Below are 20,102 nucleotides of genomic sequence, written 5' to 3'. Positions count from 1 at the left end.
CTTGTTATTGTCCCAGATTTCCCTTACACTGGTCTCATTCTGTCTAATTCTTTTTTCTCTTTTCTGTTCTGTTTGGGTGATTTCCTCTAATCTTTCATCTAGCTTGCTGATCCGTTCTTCTGCTTCCTCTACTCTGCTATTGAGTCCCTCTAGTGAATTTCTAATTTCGAGTATTGTATTCTTCATTTCTGATTGTTTTTTTTATATCTTCCAGTTTTTTGCTGATGTGCTCACTGTGTTCATCCATTCTTCTCTGCATATCTGTGAGCATCCGCGTTATATTTTGTTTGAATTCTTTGTTGAGTAGGTTGCTAGTTTCTGTTTCCCTTAGCTCTTTTTCTGGGGTTTTGTACTGTTCCCTTGCTTGGAAAGTATTCCTTTGCCTCATCAGTATGCCTCTTTCTCTGTGCTATTTTCTTTGTACTAGGTGAGTTGGCTATGTCTCCTGATCTTGGAGAAGTGGCCTTATATATGAGATGCCTTATGAGGCCCAGCAGTGTGCTTCCCTCTTGTCACCAGTCCATAAGAACTAGGAGTGACCCCTTTGTGGGCTACTCGTGTTCTTCTGCTGTGGCAGGGTTGGTCCCACTGAAGGTACCCAGGGAGTCTGATCTTTCCTTCCCTGGCCAGCTGTTTGTAAATCCGGTTTGGGGGAGCCTCAGCACTGTTGGCTACAAAGTTTATCAGCACACACTTATTGCAATTGTCCTCTTAATTGGGTTGGTACCCAGTGTAGCTGGTTGCATGCTGAGGGGCATACAGTTGTGATAGGCCTCAGGACAACAAGGCTGTTGTCACTTCTATTAGAAGTGCAACTGAATGGGGCTAGCCCTTGGCATGGGGGTACTCAAATGTTTCAGGCTTTGGAAGGTGGAGCTGATCCTTTTTATGGCTATTTGTGAAGCACAAGTCTTCTGCTGCTGATAAGCCTCACCCCCCACCAGACCACATACACTGTCAACACAGTCCTGGTCCATGCACACTTCTCAACCCCCTGGAGCATACTCCAATGCCACACTGCAGAGGCCCCTGCCTCTCCCCCAATGTCCCCACAGTTCACCTGGTCCTCACACAGGCGCTGCCCCACAGGGGCAGACACCCTTGCTTGCCTGTAGAGGATCAAGGCACTCAGTCAATGTAGGCTAAAAAGTAGCCTGAGGGCTTGCTGTTAGGTGGGGCCAGTCCCTAGGGTGGGTTGCCTGCCCTGGCTGAACTGGATTAAATCTGTGTTCTAGTGGGTGTGGCAGACCCCTGGGCTAACAGCCCAAGGGATGCACCTCAATGGCCCCCACTGGTGTCCGGATCAGCATGCCTGGACCAGCTCAGAACAATGGCCCGCACCAAAGTCTCAGTCTCTGGAGAGGACCCTCCTCTCACCAAGATGCCCCCAGAGCCCACCAGGTGAGTCTCGTTTCACCAAAGGACAGTCAGCCTTCTCTCTGGTGATTTTAGGTTGCTGCAATGAGTGAGTTTGTGTGTGTGGGCCCTTTAAGACCCAGATCTTTTCGGCTTTTGGCCCATAGCTTTTCTGGGGTGTCCTAGCTGCAGTTAATAGCCAGCAAAGCCAGACAGTGAGACCCCCCCTCTCAGTTGGGCTGAGTCTGAAGGATGGTTATAGCAGTATCACCCCCGCTCCGGACTTCACTCCGGACTTCACTCCTCCAGGGAGGGCTCATACCTTAGGGTGGCTCCTGCCTGGCCAGCTGAAAAGCTCCGCTGCTCCCAAAGATGGCTTTTTTCCTCTCTGGCCGGAGTTACTGCCTCTTCTGCGTTCGTCAGGACTGTCCCTTGTCATGAGGGTTCTTTTTATCCAGTTTTCAGTTTTCAATCCAGGATGAGTCTTCCCAAAATTGTTGTAACGTGGTTGTCTTCGTGGGAGGAGGCGAGTTCAACATCTGCTCACAGCGCCATCTTGACAAGATCTGAATAAACCTTATCCCTAAGATAAGCAATAAACTTAAGAGGAAAATGTGAAAACTATCTTTTTATAATGGGTGACTATTGATAAAGATTTTATAGCAAAGTAAACCAAGGGAGATACACACAAACATTATATATATACATATATACACACACACATTTTTATTTATATAAATTATAGTGTGACTAATAAATAATGAGAGACATAAAAGGGATATTATATATATATATATAATCATTTGGGTTGACAGTATTTTTTCAGTAGGGATATCTATTTTAGTCTTTTGATGATTTTTTTTCCATCTGCTTTATTGTTGACTGGGAGATTGTTAAGAAATAGCAGAAAGCCTAATATTTCAATTCAAAACAAAATTATATTCAAACAAATGGTCCAGTCTCTAGTTCATATGATTAGAATACCGAAATTATAATCACCTTAATACTAGGTGTAAATTGAGTCATTAACATACTAATTGACAATGATGGAGCCAGAGCTTTACCTAGATTCTTTGTCATTGTCACATAAAGAAAGTAAGCAGCACTTTAAAAATAAAGTCATGTTTCTTCCCTTCCCACCTTCTTAATTTTCTCCTACTTTGTGCTACTATTTGGATGTTGCCTTAAGGTTACATCACTGCTGAAGACTGGGGAAGACTTATCTAGAAGACTGTCAATCTTATTCCTAATTGTCTATAGCAGTTACTGAATCAGGCCTTCCTCACCTCAGGGTTTAACACACCCCTTTTGCAGAATATGTAGCCCCCTATATTCAGAAAGTTGGACAGCAGGCTTGGTAATCTGTATTCATTATTTGCTTTTTAAATAGAAGTACCTTGAGGATTTCTAAAATTTGGAGGAGAGAGAGAGAAGGCTGTCCAATATATGTATTTAAAATGTTCATAACTCAAAATTTAGAAGCATGTTTCTGATTAAAATATTGCCTTTATTCAAAAATATATATAATTTGGAAAAAGAAGTATTGGTGGACATCATGTTGTATAGTACCTATAGTAGAAGTGTGTTTTCAACCTGTACCCTCAGTTTGTCTAGGTTGCAACATGTGAGTAATCACAAATCAGCCCAGAACGTAGGTTAAACAAAGGGGCAGGAAGTAATTGCACGTGTGGGGTAAAATTATCTGGGAAATGTCTAACTCATCAATACATTTATCAGCGTTAGAATTCAAAAGTCTTTTAGAAAGCCCCTAAGATTGATTTGAAATAAGCAATCTTAATGGTTTTGATCTTCTCCTCAGTGAACTTATCTCCTGACACAGTGGCAGAGAAGGGGCAAGTTGATTGCCTTTTCTAATGAAAAGAAAATAAGATTTAGTAAAAAGGTAGAGAAAGTGAAAGTGTCTATGTCTTCTGTTCCCAGAAAATTTTGGAATGGAGAAGGGAAATAGAGAGAGGGGGAAGTAGATGGTTAATTATATATGCATATTCAAGCTTCCCTTCTCTGGACCAAAAAAACAAACAGGAGAGATGTGCTAGATAGGTTGAATATAAAGCCAAAATTAAAGGACATTTTAGGTATTATGCCTTATTTAAGCCTCAAAGAGGAATATACACAGTACTTTTGAGACTGAATAGATAGTTGTCCAGAAGGATTGGTGCAATAAGACTACTTAGGTCAAAGACTGAATGGGATAAAAGCCTGATCATAGGGGTGCTAAAGTACCAGGTGGATCCAATCAGAAGGAGAAAATGGAGATGCTTGAATTTCCCAGGAGCACTGACGATGCTAAGAGATCTGAGCCTAAGTTGAAAAAGCAGCAGTGCCAGTCAGCTGCCCAGAGATGGATCCAGATCAACAATATGCCATTCACACCAAGACTCCAACTAGCTACTCTGAAGAGTAGAGCAGCATAGGAATCAGGACCAGAACATGGATACCCTCATCTACAATGATATGAGGATTCGCTAAGCTTTTATGTTCACCCAGACACCAATGTAAGAAAGAAGGGGAAGAGAAAAACAATCGTGATAGGAAATCAGAATCTTAATTAACTGAATTGTTTACCAAATAGCAAACTATATAAATAAAATGGAGAGGAAGCTCAATTGCTCAGCCTGAATATTCAGCTTCCCAAATCTGTCTCAGTTCTTTCAATAGGAGTTAAGAGCAGAGTCAGATTTACAGTGACAATAATGAAGCTTAGGTTCTAAGGTCCTTCACTTGCACGGAGTCAGTCTATTACATTTCCAAGGAGAAAGTATCAGAAAACGGTGGGGAACAGTTGCCTCTCTCGCCTCTCTCTCATGTTATACCAGAAACCTCATGTTGATATTCAGAATAATTTTAATAAATGTGTACACATAAAACAATAATTTTAATTATTTTATTTTTCTTAAAAAAGGGATCCCCAAATTGCATAAATTTTAGACCAAACAAAACCTGTTCAAGAGGGAACGCTAGGAAATGACATTAAAAATACATCTCCTAGGGCTATTTTCTGAGAATGGGACTAAAGTGGAGCCTGTTGGTACAAATAAGATGCAGATTCCCCAATGTACTCCACCAACAGGGGTCAAGAGGAAATGGTTCTCACTTGAAGAAATATCTGACCTCTTATGACCTTCTTGCTTCCATCAACAGAAGTCAAGAGAGAATTACCCATGCTTGAGGCAAGTCTCAATACTCTCCAGAATGGGCCAGTGGTGAGTTCTTTAGTTATGGGATACTGTGTCTCACTGGGAAGTGTAGGCTACCAGCATTTCTCATCCTATAAAGCTTCAAGTTACAGAGGCTAAATTCCAGGTAAGTTTGATGTACAGGTCAGGGGCTCCTTTGCTCCACCCAACCACCACTCAGGGGACAAAGGCACAATCCCAGATGAAAACAGGCTAACAATACTGGAGTCTTGATTTTTCTTGCCCCAGCTCACTCATAGAGAACAGGTTCAACAATAGAAAAGGCAGCTGAGAAGAGCAGTCTGGTCTCAAACTGCTGTCCCAGTTAATCGTCCTGCTCATAAAGCAGAGGAAGTGATCAATTTGGGATAATTGGCCCATTGCCTTTAACCTAACTCTAGTGCAGTGGTATAGAGATTTTTGCAAGGAGAGATATAGGCCATAAGAACACAAAGCCTCATGTTCTCCATGAATGAACTGACTTTATTTGAAACAAAGTGTGAGGAAATTCAAGATAAAGGATTCTCTCAAAAACAATGAAGATTTTGGTGGTAAGCAATTAAGAGAGGACTGCTATCTACATTAGAGCAACAAGATAAATCACAGTCCAGACAGTTTAGCACAGAGAGAGAGCCAGAGAAATGAGATAGCTAAGAAAAGCCCTCTTGGGGTTAGAGCAAGCTTTGATAACTTACCTCAAAAACTACTCTGAAAAGGAGTAGGAATTTATTTGCATTTGATTTTGGAGCAGTTTGTGCCCCAGTAAATTTTCAAAATCAATAGAGCTATCAGGTGGTAATTAATAGAACCTTAAAGCTGAGTGTAATAAGGGCAGAGGAAAGAAGCTTAAGAGAGAGATCAAACGAGGAAATTTCTGCTAAAACCACTATCATCCAAGGATGATTGTGTGCATGCCCAAGGCTGAACCCTCTTAAGGGTAACATTAGAACCTTCACATGAAGGAAAACTAGAATTCACTAAAATAGTCCAGCCAAATCATTAAACAAATAAAAAATCAAACATCAACTAAAACAAGCCTGGGAGTGAGGGGATCAGAATCCAGAGTCAGTACAATATATTGCACAAAATGTCAATTTTTCCATAAAATGTCACGAGGCATGAAAAAAACCCAGGAAAGTGTGACACATACCTGGGGGAAAAAAATAGACAGCAGAAACTGCCTGTGAGAAGGTTCATATTTCAAATTTAGCTAACAAAAACCTCAAAGTAATCATTATAAATATGTTAAAAGAACTAAATAAAACCATTTTTAAAGAAGGAAAGGAAGATATCATGTATCATCAAATAAATAATATAAATAAAAAGATAGAAATTATTCAAAAGATGGAAGCTCTAGAGTTGAAAAGTATGTTAAGTGAAATAAAAAATTTATAGAGAGGCTTAACAGTAGATTTGAACTAGCAAGAGAGAGTCAGCAAACTTAAACAGAGATTGACAGAGATTATGCAATCCTGAGAACAGAGGGGAAAAAAAGAATGAAGAGAGCCTCACAGAAATGTGGGACTCCATTAAGAATACTAAGATACATATAATGACAGTATCAGAAGGAGAGGAGAGAGAGAGAAAGGGATAGAAAAATAATTAAATTAATAATTAGTAAAAATTCCAAAATTTAATCAAAAACATTAATATACATATCCAAGAAGTTCAATGAAGTCAAAGGTGGATATAAGCAAGGAAATCTATACCCAGACACATCATAATAAAAATACTGAAAGACAAAGACAGAAGGAAAATTTTGAATACAGCAAGAGAAAATGATTCAGGTAGAAGGAACTCCAATAAGATTAACAAGAGACTTCTCATCAGAAATAATGGAAGCCAGAAGGCATTAGGATGACATGTTAAAATGGTTTCTCTTGCAGCCCTTTAAAATAGCAGTTGTTTTGTCACCCTTAGCCTTTATACACTAGAACCGAAGTTGAGGTAGGAATTATTTTTGTTTTTCATTGCTGCTTCTAAACTTTTCTCCCTCTCTCCTCCCTAGATTCTGCTAGCTTTGAATCCCATGTTATCAGGATGCATCGGCTATTTATCCTCCTTTTTTTGAGCCGCATGCTGCCCTTATTTTATGCTCCCTCATTTTTTCACATTTTTTTTCTCCTAATTTATGTGTCACTTTCTGTGATAACACTCAGGTCTTAATTCTTTGTAATTTTTGTATTTAATTTGATGATCCTTCCAACAGCCTGGCTTCTCAATTCCTTGATTTCTTCCCCTCCAATAACCTTTTGCACCACTTACTTCAGCTGCCTACACCCATGATCATAACTTAGACTTTATCATTACTAATAATCTCACTTTGTTGCATCCCACTTTCTGGTGACAACATCTTGTTTTCCCATCTCACTTCTGCTGGCACTCTGATTCCAGCATTAAATTAACCATATCAGGGCCTATAATCTATTGAAGGCAGTACTTTGTCAGCTTTATTTACCTACTTCTGATGTCCTCTTTTCCCTTCTTAATCAGTTTAAATTACATGGTCTTTTACAATCATCACTACGTTTTTAGACAGATCAACTGTTTTTCATTCTTTTCACTTTCTGTCATACTGCGTGAGCAAGAACTATAGTTAAATAAAATTCAGGGCTTATTTTATGGCGGCATTGTGCAGGTGAACATAGCTGAAGAAAAAAACAGTCATGCACTTTACATTCATGAATAAACAACTCAGTTGAGTTCTTAATGCTGCCTGGCAACTGCACTATTTTTCCCCGATGCATTCACTCTCCTACTCTCTCTGTTGACAACTTTATGCCTTTTCTTCTCATCTGAAATCTCAGGCACTTCCTCCCCCTCCTCATTCTCAGACTGAGAAAATTGAAATAAGCTGGAGAAAACATCCACAAACTTCCACAACCTAGATTTTCACTAATATATTCTTCCTTTCATTCTACTGCTAGAAATAAACTTTTCTGTGCTCCTGCTTAAAGGTAATCCCTCTACTTGTACACTAGATCCCATCTCTAGTCACCTGCTTAGAACAACAGTCTGCAAATTCTTTCATCTCTTCTCCCTATAATAACATTACCCTCTTTATTAGATCATTTCTACCAACACACAGATATACTTCCCATCTTAAAACAAAAACAAACAAATTAAACTTCTTTAGACCTTATCTCCTCATCCTCTACCACCTATTTCTCTGTTCTTCATTTTAGTAAGACTCCTCTGAATAGTTGACTATCCTATGTTCATTTTTTCTTTTCCTATGCTCTCGTAAACCGAGTCTAATCAGCTTTTACTTCCATTTCTCCACTCAAACCCCTCTTGACAGTGTCATTTCTGGCATTCACATTGCTGAACACCATGTTAATTCTCAATCCCTGACTTACTTGACCTCTTAGCAGAAATCTTGAAATACTTTCTTCACTTGACTTCCACAACATGAAATACTCGTGATATTCTTCCTACTCAACTAGCTGCAGGCTCTTTTCCCTTAATGTTCATTTTCTACTGGACTCATTTATTTTACCTCTTCTATTCTCTGGCCATTCTCATTTCCATGGTGATTTCATATAGTCTCCTGGCTTCAAAAAGTGTTTAGATGGTGATAACTCTAAAATTTATATGTCTAATCTGATCTTAACCCTAAAGTTCAGACTCCAATATTTGACTGCCTAGTGAACATCTGTATTTAAATAGAAAAAGGCATCTCAAACTTAACATGCCTTAATCTGAACCCATGAGGTTCTCCTGATCTAAAACTATGGAGACTCACATTTTTCCTTAACTCATTTAAGCATTCCAGGTTATGAGATCGAAAATGTTGGAGCGTTTCTTGACTCCTCTCTTTGTTTCATAACTCATATCCTAGCCATCAGGACATCCTATTAACTTTCCTTTCAAGATATATCCGGCATATGACTATTCCTCACCATTTCCACTGCCTCCACCCAGTCTAGACACCGCCATGTCTCACTTGGATTATTGCAGTAACCTTCTATCTGGTTTTCCTGCTTCCTTCCTTGTCTCCTATTATCTAATTTTGTTTCAACAGCCAGAGGAAGCCTTTAAAAAAAAAATAAAGACATATTATGTCACTACTCTGCTCAAAAACCTTCACTGTCTCTTCGTATCTCAGAGTATAAGTCAAAATCTTTACTGTGGCGTCCAAGACTACACGATCTGCCCCTTCTTTTACCTTTCCTCTCTGACCTCAGCTCCTACTACTTTGCCATTTACTGTCTTTCTTGACTCACAGTGGCTTCCTATGTGTTCCTCGCACCTGCCACATATATTCTCTTCTCAAGGCCAAGCCCCAGCTGTTTCCCCCTTTGTAACATTCTTCTTCCAATATCTGATTGCTCACTGCTCATCTACTTCAAATTTTTGCTCCAATCTAATCTTGTGACTAGAATCTACCCAGACTTCTCTAGTTAAAATGTACTCCTATTCTCCTTTATCTCTTGGATTTTTCCCATAGTATTCACTGCATTTTAACATATTATATAATTGTTTACTATATACACTGTTAATTGGTTCCTCCCCATACCAGAATATGAGCTTCGTGAGCTCAGTGTTTTTGCTTGTTTTATTTACTGATGTGTCTGTATCACTTAGAATAGTGTCTGTCATACATGAAATTCTCAGTAATTCTTTATGTAATTCAAAAAATATTTAAACAGAATCAGATTGAGATGCTTTTGTTTGGTAAGTGCCCTCCCAAGTACTTCATCACAACCTAATAGATGGAATTCAGGAGGAAGACTAGATTGGCTATAGAAACACAGCAACCAATAAAGTCATATTTTATTTTCATATCAGAATCGGTTGTGTATGTGTGTGAGTGTGTAAATGTTGACTATATAAAATTCAGGTGGCTGTCTAGCCTTCTCAGGAACACATTTGCAAAGTACAACTTCATTATGTGCTGATTATATACCCTCAGCTAGAGAACAAAGTCACCTTGAGGCCAGAATTTGCAAGAGAAATGTTTGCAGAGATTGATTCATTATAATCAATGTAAGGAAATAGAAGGACATGGAAGTTACCTAACAGGTCTACTTGCATGGACATTGAATTTTTCAGAGGAGAGAATCTAATTCTAGGAAAGTAGTAACTCAGGCACTATGTGTAATGGACCAGGACAAATCTAGAGAGAATTTATTTTGGGGAAAAAACTAGTTGCCTCAATGAAGCATGAAAGAGAACTCAGTAATGTAGAAACTAAAGTTATTTTGGCAAATGGGAAGACAGAGAATGTAGACACACTGGTTTCAGGAGAGAAAACTGAGTCCGCATAGTTTTCCTTTTTAATCTACAAAGACAGAACAACGATTATTTCAAAAAGGAGAGAGATTGGAGTTCATGCCTAATCTACTTTCTGTTGACTTTGTTCACTTTACTTGGAGACATTTTCCCATATCATAATGATGTCAAATCACCTACACAGAATTTTAAGGCAATTTTAGTTTTGCCTGATGATATGGTTCAACTATTTGGAGGATCAGTACTGCTGTTAGAAGGAAGTTAAGCCTACAAGAAATATAAAACTCCAAAGCTAAGTGTTAAGATTTTGAGTCAGTACCCTGGATGCCTGGTGAAACTTAGAGAACAAGCAAATAGATACAGAAATAGATTCTTGGGAAAAGGGGAACCAAGATGAGCTTGAATTCCCTTTATGGAAGCACAAATGCTTATCTGGGGAGTAAATGTCACTGATGATAATTTTGGATCTTATCTTATTATGTAGCTGGTTTCTGTCTTTGCTCTCTTTGCACCATTATGTTCTCCAGAGAAGGAGATTGGGAAAACGTCACCTCTGAATGGTGGAAGATAGTATATGTGAGAAGTATCTGCTAGATGGAGGAAGAGAAAATCCAGCTTTAACTGACCATTTGGAGTCGTGGGCAGATAGGAGAAACAGCTCATCAAGTACATGTGTCCTGACTTCTCCTCTCTTGACCAAACTCCCAGAGAAGCAGAAACATTAAAGTGAGGAAAACATTAAAAGCAGAAGGGCTCTGTTGCTCTGATCCTTGGTTTGATCCCTGGCGTGAGAGACATTACCATGTAAGATGGCCTTGTGCCAAAATGGGAAGCGGGGTAATAAATCTGAAGAAGCATAACTAGATACATGATTGTGTATATATTTAGACAAACTTTCTCTAATTTTCCCACCTTTTACCAACAACAAATATCTGAGGCTCAGAAATAAGTAATTTGTTCAAGGTCATATGGTTATTTAAGGGCAAGACTGGTAACCAACCCCAGAATCCTGACCTAGTCCATGATCCTCCAACTCCTCTAGAATTCTTCTATACTATATCCTTCCAAACTCAGACATTTTTTCCATACAACCTTAGTAAGTATGTATCTTTAAGTCTTGCTAAAGTACAATCTCAGCCCTTCTCACATGACCACTAAACACATACTTATCTAAATACACATATTAGGTATTTTTGAAGATAATTAATTTGCATCTATAGTACAAAGATTATAAAATCTCCTCTCCAAAACGTCATCTCCAAAGGCAATCACTTTTAAATACCAATCAGAAATTACCTCTTTGTGAAAGCGAGTGTCAGGACAATTCTCAAAGCAACAAAATGTTTGGTTTCTTCCACATGGAGGGTAATCAATAAATGTTGATTTAAAATAAGAAGAAAAAATAAGTCTACTATTTGTTTTTCAGGTAAGCAAAGTAAAGAGATTATTGTAATAAATAGATAGCCCTTCCATTAAAAAGGATCATTTTCATCAATGTGTAAAAACAGAACTCTTTAATTGACAGATTGGAACTCTGCCTTCTGTATAAGGTTTATCTCCTAAAATACAGGCATTACTTCTGCTTCCAGACAGGATGGAATAAAAGGGACTGAATTACTCTCCTGCTTCAAATAAAAACAAAACAAAACAAAAAAATCCATACATAACATATGAGAAATGGTTAAGACACTGGACATCAGGCAATGAAGGAGAGTGATCCTTGAGAGATGTGAAACAAATGATGTGAGCCTTATGATTGCTCCAGCTTACTGCCTTGGGAGAATTTCAAGGCCACAGTGCATGGAGGGAAAACGCAAGTGAGCTTGAAAGACTCCCTGATTTGAGGAGACAGAACTGAAAGTTTGGAAAGACCCAAGTGGCTAGAATTCATAGGACAGAGTACTAGAAAGGAGAGAGCTGCATGGAGAGATAAGTCCAGTGATTTATAGAGAGCTCTCCTTGAATATTCAGCAGAGTACTGATCAGCATGTCCATGTTGAGGAAATTACCAGGGGCTGGAAAAAGAATCAGCAGAGTATTAGAGGGCAAAGAGCCAAGTGCTCACTCAGGGCTGATAATAATGCCTGTTCACTCTAGTCAGACTAGAAAACATCACGATTCATGGGACACTGGGTAGAGTACGCAAAGTGATCTTTCATTATTAGTGGGAAATAATTAGTACAAGATTCAATGCTGCTGTGGTACTGCCTAGCAAATTGTAAAAGCAGACCCAAAAGGATTGAACTGTGTCCAAGTAACTTAAGTGCGTCCCAGAACAAAGCTTAAGAATATTTATAGGGATGCAAAAATATCCAGCATGTAATGGCAAAATTTACAATGTCTGATATCTTATCAATGATTACTATGCATGCAAAGAAGTGGGAATATTTCACCCATATCAGGAGGAAAAACCAAGCAATCAAAACTGACACAGAACTAATACATACGTTAGAATTAGTAGACAAGGACATTAAAAAAGTTATTTTAATTCTATTCTAGGTTTTTAAAAGTTAAGTAGAGACATGCAAGATATTTTAAAAAGACTTAAGGTTGGCCCCATGGCCTAGTGGTTAAGTTTGGCATGCTCTGCTTGGGCAGCCCAGATTCCGTTCCCAGGCACAGCCCTACACCACTTGTCTGTCAGTGGCCATGCTGCTGTGGTGGCCCATATAGAAAATAGAGGAAGATTGGCACACATGTTAGCTCAGGGTAAATCTTCCTCAGCAAGAAAAAAAAAATGACTCAAATTGATCCTCAAGAGATTAAAATTATAATGCCTGTGATGAAAAATACAGTGGATGGAATTAACAGCAGATTAGACCTTGCAGAGGAAAATATTTATGAATTTGAAGATCTAACAATATAAACCATGCTAAGTGAAGTTCAAAGAGAAAAAAGAATTTAAAAGTAGAAGAATATCACTGAGCTGTGGGGCAACTTCAAGCAGCATAATATATGTGCAATTGGAATCCCTGAAGAAGAGGGGGAACACAAACAGATTTAAAGAAAAAGTGACAAAATTTTTTCTAAATTTCATGAAAATTATAAACCTACAGATTTAAGATGTTCAATAAAACCCAAACACAAAATCATGGTGAAAACCAAACAAGACACATCATAATCAATAGCTCAAAACCAGTGAAAAAAAGAAAATCTTAAAAGCAGTCACAGGAAAAAAAAGAAACATTATGTACAGAGGAACAAAGTTAAAGAAGACAGATTTTTTAAATCAGAAACCATACAAACGAGAAAAGAGTGGAGCAACATATTTAAAGGATTGAAAGAAAAAAATGTAAACCTAGAATTTTGTATCCAGGGACAATATTTTTCAAAAACATAGGTAAAGACTTTCTCGGACATACCAAAGTTGAAAGAATTCATCAACAGCAGACTTGCACTGTAAAAAAAAAAAAGTTATAGAAAGTCCTTCCAGTAGAAGGAAAATGCAATCAGACTAAAATATAGACCTATACAAAAGAATAAAAAATACTAGACATGGCAGCTACATGGGTTAATATGAGATTTTTTTCTTATTATTTATGTTTCTTTAAAGGAAAGTTAACTGTTTAAAGGGAAAATTAGTTGTTTAAAAATTAATTGTTTTGGGGCTGGCCCCGTGGCCGAGTGGTTAAGTTCGCGCGCTCCGCTGCAGGCGGCCCAGTGTTTCGTTGGTTCGAATCCTGGGCGTGGACATGGCACTGCTCATCAAACCACGCTGAGGCAGCGTCCCACATGCCACAACTAGAAGGACCCACAACGAAGAATATACAACTATGTACCGGGGGGCTTTGGGGAGAAAAAGGAAAAAAAATAAAATAAAATCTTTAAAAAAAAAAAATTGTTTAAACGATAGTAATATATAATGTAGGGTTTGTTATATAAGTATGAGCAAAGCGTATGACAACGTTAGCATGGTATCTGCAATAAGAGAAATAGATGCATATAATTTTAAGTTTCTTATACTATAAGAGAAGTGATGTATCACGTGAAGGTAAGCTATGGTAAGTTAAAAAATGTGTATTGTCAAACTATAAACCCTAAAGCAACCCCTAAAATAACCAGAGTTATAGCTAACACACCAATGAAGGAGATAAAATGAAATCATAAAAAGTACTCAATCCAAAAGAAAGCAGAAAAAGAAAACGAGGGATAAAAACAACATATTGGAGAAATAGAAAACAAAGAGAAAAGAAAAGATAGACTTTAGCCTGACTAACTCTCAAAACTCAATATTAAGGAAACAACCCAATTACAAAAATGGGCAAAATATTTAAACAAATACCTCACTAAAATATAGCCCTTATATCTCAAGTTGAAGAGCAAGGAGTTTCATATTCTAGGTAAAGAATATGAGAATAACTGAAATTGGGCAAATGAACAAATCTGAAAATTGTGACAGAAGAATATAAGAATATGCTTTCCACACCAAGGTCAAGGCCAGGCTAAATTTGTGTTTGGACAAGGTTAACTTGGTCGTTGTCTTGTGTTAGTAAGGGTTCTCCAGAGAAACAGAACCAACAGGATATGATTGCATCTATATCTAGCTATATCTATCTATCTATCTATCTATCTATCTATCTATCTATCTATCTATTTCAAGAGAACAAGAGTGAGAGTAAGAAGGAGAAAAACTGATCAGAGATTTAGGTTTAAATTTATTTATTTATTTAAATTTAAATTTATTAACAACTGTTGCCCATCTGCTTTTTTTTGTTTTTCTGCTTTGTCTCCCCAAATCCCCCGGTACATAGTTGTACATCTTAGTTGCAGGTCCTTCTAGTTGTGGCATGTAGGTTTAAATTTATTTTAAAGGAACTGTCTCATGTGACTGTGGGGGCTGGCAAGCCTGAAATTCGTAGGGCAGAATGGCAGATGGAAATTTCTGAAAGAGCTGATGCTGTAGTCTTGAAGCTGAATTCAACAGGGCAGCAGGTTGGACATTCAGGCAGAGTTTCTGTGTTGTAGTTTTAACAATAGTACTTCCTTAAGCCTTAAGGGTAAGATTCCTTCTTGTTTGAGAAAGCTCAGTCTTTGCTCTTAAGGCCTTTTGATGAGGCCCACATATGTCTTGAGGGTGATCTGCTTTACTCAATGTCTACTGATTCAAATGTTAATACCATCTAAAAAGTACCTTCACAGAAATATCTACAATAATGTTTGACCAAATATCTGGGTACTATGATCTAGCCAAGCTGACACATAAAATTAACCCTGTCAACTTGGCATCCATACATATCTCTTTAAACCATATTTAGTCTTCAAATAAACATGATAACAAAGTCACACTCTTGGATAACATGATATTATTACCTCCTACATACAATAAAAAATGTGCTCTTTCCCCAGAAGAGGATGGAAAGTCCTTGGATGATGTTCATGCTTCTACTTCATATCTTGTGACTTCCACACTATAATGTAAAGAAAATACATCTTTAAAAAGATAATAAAGCTTATAGAAGGGGGTAATAAAGGGAAGAAAACAAAAATCATACACACAAACATACACATACTGCACACACACAAACATGTTTATAAAAAATAAGAAACAAAATTCATAAAAATTACAGCACTCATTTCCACAAATGGTCATGTGGTCAGGGCTAGTATTTATAACTACTTTTATTATCCATGACTTACTCCCTTTGCCTTCAGCAAGCACCTCAGCTCAATTGTGGTTCTTTACCTGGTGGAGTGAGCCAAATATTTATTCCTGAAGGTCTAAACCAATTAGTAGTTCTGCCTGGATTGGGTTGTTAGAGTTTTCCATTGCCTTTAATTACAGGGCATGGTAGTACTGAGAGATGCCCTAAGGGATCTCCTGTATTCTAGACATACCCTTCATTACCTTCATTGTGTAATTCCAGTCCAATTTCCCCTTTTCATTTGTGTCAATCACATAGAAAGTACAGTAATTACATTATTTTCCTGTTGATTCAGAGGCCTGAGTAGCCAAAAGAGGCTGGGCGGCAGTATTAACTTCCAATTCAAAAAAATCTCTGTTGTGTCTCCTGGTGGAAGCATTCCTCCCTTTGGAACTAATGCCTCTAGACTAGAAGAGCATACTGTTATAGAGCCAGGAAGCAAAAATTTTACCTGTGGAATTGTAGGAGTAATAGTGAGTGATGTCACTCCCATTTCCACCCTTTGTTTCCTGGACCCATGAACCCCAAGGGAGAACCAGCACCATATGCTGGATGCTGTTATAGAGAATATACACCCTCCTAGAGAACCTTGTCCCAGCCCTGCAAGATATGGCCACCCCACTGGCACTGAACCTGAAACTTCAATAAGCCATTTCGTCATTCTAGCAAGCCAGTTGTTTCAAGATGGCAGGGAACATGGTAACACCAGTGAAGCCCATGAGCCTAGGCCCATTGTCACATTTCATTTGCTGCAAATTGAGTTTCTTGGTCAGAAATAATGCTGTACATAGTACCATGATAGTGGATAAGATTTTTGTAAGTCTGTAGATGGTAGTTTAGACAGAAGCATTGCACACAAGGAAGACAAATTTGTATCCAGAGTACCTATTCCAGTAAGAACAAAATACTGCCTCTTCAATGATAGAAATAGTCCAGCGTAATCAACCTGCCACCAGGTAGCTGGACGATCACTCTAGAGAATGGTGCCATACTGGGGACTCAGTTTTGGTCTCTGCTGCTGGTAGACTTGACATTCAGCAATGACCAAATTGGTCATTCAGCAGCCAGGTTGGCTTTGGTGATTGGAAGTCTACATTACTGAGCCCATGCATACCCTCTATTCCTACCACGATGGCCACTTTTTTATGAGCTCATTGGATAATGACAAGGATGACTGGGGAAAGAGGCCAATGGCATCCACAGAACAGGTCATTGTGTCCAATTGATTATTAAAATTCTCATCATTTGAGATCACATTTACTGAGCATTCACGTGGTATGCAAGTATCTTCACCCTTTTTACTCATTCACACAAGTCTATCCACATACCTCATCCTCAGATCTCCTTGTCACCAATTTTCCAATCGTGTTCCTGCCAAGTTCCTGACAATCCAGCCAAACTATTGGCCATAGCCCATGAATCAGTATATAATCTCATCTAGCTATTTCCCTCTCCAAATAAAATGAACGACAATGTACAATGCTCAAAGTTCTGCCCACTCTAAGGATTTCCCTTCACCATTGTCTTTCAAAAGTGTCACAGAGAGGGGCTGTAGTAATCTCACTGTCCATTTTTAGCTGATCCCTGCATTTACATGGAACCTTCTGTAAACTAACCGTAGTCTTCCCTTCCTCAGTCAACTGATCAGAGTGATTCCTCATGAGGATATAGACATGGGCTGGGAGAGAGAAGGTAATGTAGTAAGAGTGGGGACCATGGCCATTTGGGCCACTTGCTCATGTACCTTACTTGTGCCTTCAGAGCCTGCTCAAACCCAATCTCATATATAACACTTTCATTCCATGCTGTGCATGTCCAACTTATGCCTTAGTGGGTCAGACAACATCCAGCTCATGATGGCAGCTCAGGTTGTATAGGAACTCAGTAGCCCTTGGTTAAGCATGCAGTCTCTACTAAGAACCAATAGCAAGCCAAAAGCTGTTTTTCAAAAGGAGAGTAGTTATTCACAGAGGATGGCAGGACTTTGCTCCATTATCCTAAGGATCTATGCTGTTATTTACCTATAGGGCCTGCCCAAGGCACCAAACAGCATGCCTATGTGGTATTGATACTTTGAACGCCACTGGATCTGCCGGATCACATGGCCCAATTGGCAAAGAAGCTTTCATGATAGCCTGGACTTGTTGCAAAGCCTTTTCTTCTAGGCTTGACTCAAAACTAGCAGCGTTACAGGTCACTTGGCAACTGGGACAGAGTGGCATACCCAAATGAGGAATATGTTGCCCTTAAAATCCCAAGAAGTTCAGTAGGCATTTTTCTTTTTTGGTTGTATAAGTGGACAGATGCAACAACTTACCTTTCACCTTAGAAGAGATATGTCACCATACTCAATACCACTGGACCCTAGAAATTTCGCTGAGGTAGATGGTCCCTGCATTTTTGTTAGATTTATATCCCACTCTCTGGCATGAAAATGTCTTACCAATAAGTCTGGTGTCATTGCTATTTCCTGCTCACAAGATCTCATCAGCATAATATCATCAATGTAATGGACAAGTATGATGTCTTGTGGAAAGGAAAGGTTATCAAGTTTCCTACATACTAAATTATAACATAGGACTGGAGAGTTGATATAGCCTTGAGTTAGGACAGTATATCAAGTAGCAGGGGATATGTTAGTTTGCTCAAGCAGTGAAACTACATCTGGTACAGCAGCTAAAACCAAAGTCACAACTTGGTTAAGCTTATGATAATCCACTGTCATTCTCAGAGATTCATCTGTTTTCTGCATAAGCTAAATAAACAAGTTGAATGGAGGATGCTGTGGGAACTGGCACCCCTGAAACCTTCAAGTCCTTCATGGTGGCAGCAATCTTTGCAATCCCTCCAGGAATTTGGTATTGCTTGTGATTTACTATTCTCCTAGGTAGACTATGACAGTTCTAGTGGCTTTCACTTGGCTTTTTCTACCACAGAAACCCTCACTTCACAGTTCAGGGAATCATTGTGGAAATTCTTCCAGTTTCTGAGTATGTCTATTCTGATAATCCACCCCAGAACTGGGTAAATAACCACAAGATGGGTTTATAGATCCACTGGGCCCACTGTAAGATGAACCTGAGCTAACACTCCATTGATCACCTCACCTCAATAAGCCTCTACTCTGAATGGTAGACCACAGTGGTGTTTTTACTCTCTTGGAATTAGTGTTTAGTGCCAGTGTTCAGTCATCCCTCAAATACCTGATTATTTTATTTTCCCCAAAGCACAGTCCCTGATGAAAGACCATAAGTCTCTTTGTGGAAGCTTGTTAGTCTTTAGATTAACAGTATTAATTTTTGACTGTGCAATGGGTTCTTTCCTCATGGGAACCCCGTCTCTCCTTCATTCAAAGGGGGTTCTAGATGTCTAACCTAGCTAAAGTCTGGGAATTGATTAAGGAGCCATGATGACCTCTTTTTATGATTCAGTTTAGAATTCTAGTCACTTGACCAAGAACTCTTCCGCTTATACAGATCCAATAAGAATTTATTATACTTTCCACCTATTCAATTCCTGAGAACACAATGATGAACTAGCCAACACTGTAGGTCTCTGTGAGTCAGATTATTCTGATTACTGCTTTGATTCTGCTGTTCATTACAGTAACCATGCCCTCCTTGCCTTGAGTAATTAAGTACCACTACTTGGCCCTTGCTATCTTGGGATCCAATTATCCTCATTGGATGTAGGTTTTCCAATTCACTAGCAATAGTTCCCTCTGTAATTTCTGACCTACAAAGAAGAGCAATCAGAGCTCTTCAAGCATGCTGGGGCTCCTCTCGCAAATTCATTTCTCCCAGTCGTGGTGAAAGGCATCTCCTCTGGACCCTGCCAGGATAAGGAAGCAGATCTTAAGCAACAAATTCACTCTTAACATTCTTTCTAAGCCTTTTAATCCTTCCTCTACAGTATATCAAGGCAGGTCTGCCTTTCAGCTTAATTTTGGGTAGACCACATTTTGATCCCTATTTCAGCCAACCAACAAAACTTTTAGAGCCCTTTCTAACCCCTCAAGTCACAACATTAAATCCAGAATCTTTGCTTGGTGGGTTCATATCAATAAATTTAGCCTGACCCAACTTTAAGTTTCTTTCACCATTATTTCACACCCTTAATATCTATTCCCACACATATTCCTCAGATTTATATCTGTGTAAATTGGAAAAATCAAGCAGTTCTTTTGGATTGTAGCACATCTCTTCATGTGTCACACTTTGAACCTCATCTTTTGGGAAGGACTGGAATTTGAGTCTAGTTATAGGTTTAGGAGATAATAGGGGTGGTTGGGTCAACCCTGAGTAGAATAAAGTATTTCTTACAAGACAACCCCTAAGGAGAAGCCTTTATAGTTTTCTCAAGCAAAGCATGATTAATCTCAGATGGAGGTGGAAGGGATCCTTCTACTGGCAAAGAAGACTCAGCAGAATTTATGGGTTCAATATTCCCAGCTTTATCTGGATCTGCCTATATGTTTGCATTTCAATATTCAGGATGCCATTCCTTCCCAATCAATGTTCTCACTTTAACAACATGTGAGGTTGAGAATTCAACTTTCATTGTGATTTAGCAGCTCACAGACCCTGGGTTTCTTCTCAACAGTCTCATCTCTGCAGCTATAGGAGGTGAGAATTTCCTTCAGGACAGACATGGAAACTTTCAGATAATTTAT

Source organism: Equus caballus, chromosome X (assembly GCF_041296265.1).
Source record: "Equus caballus isolate H_3958 breed thoroughbred chromosome X, TB-T2T, whole genome shotgun sequence".
NCBI lineage: Eukaryota > Metazoa > Chordata > Mammalia > Perissodactyla > Equidae > Equus > Equus caballus.
The sequence above is the reverse complement of the archived record's forward strand: the minus strand, read 5'-3'. Positions refer to the sequence as shown.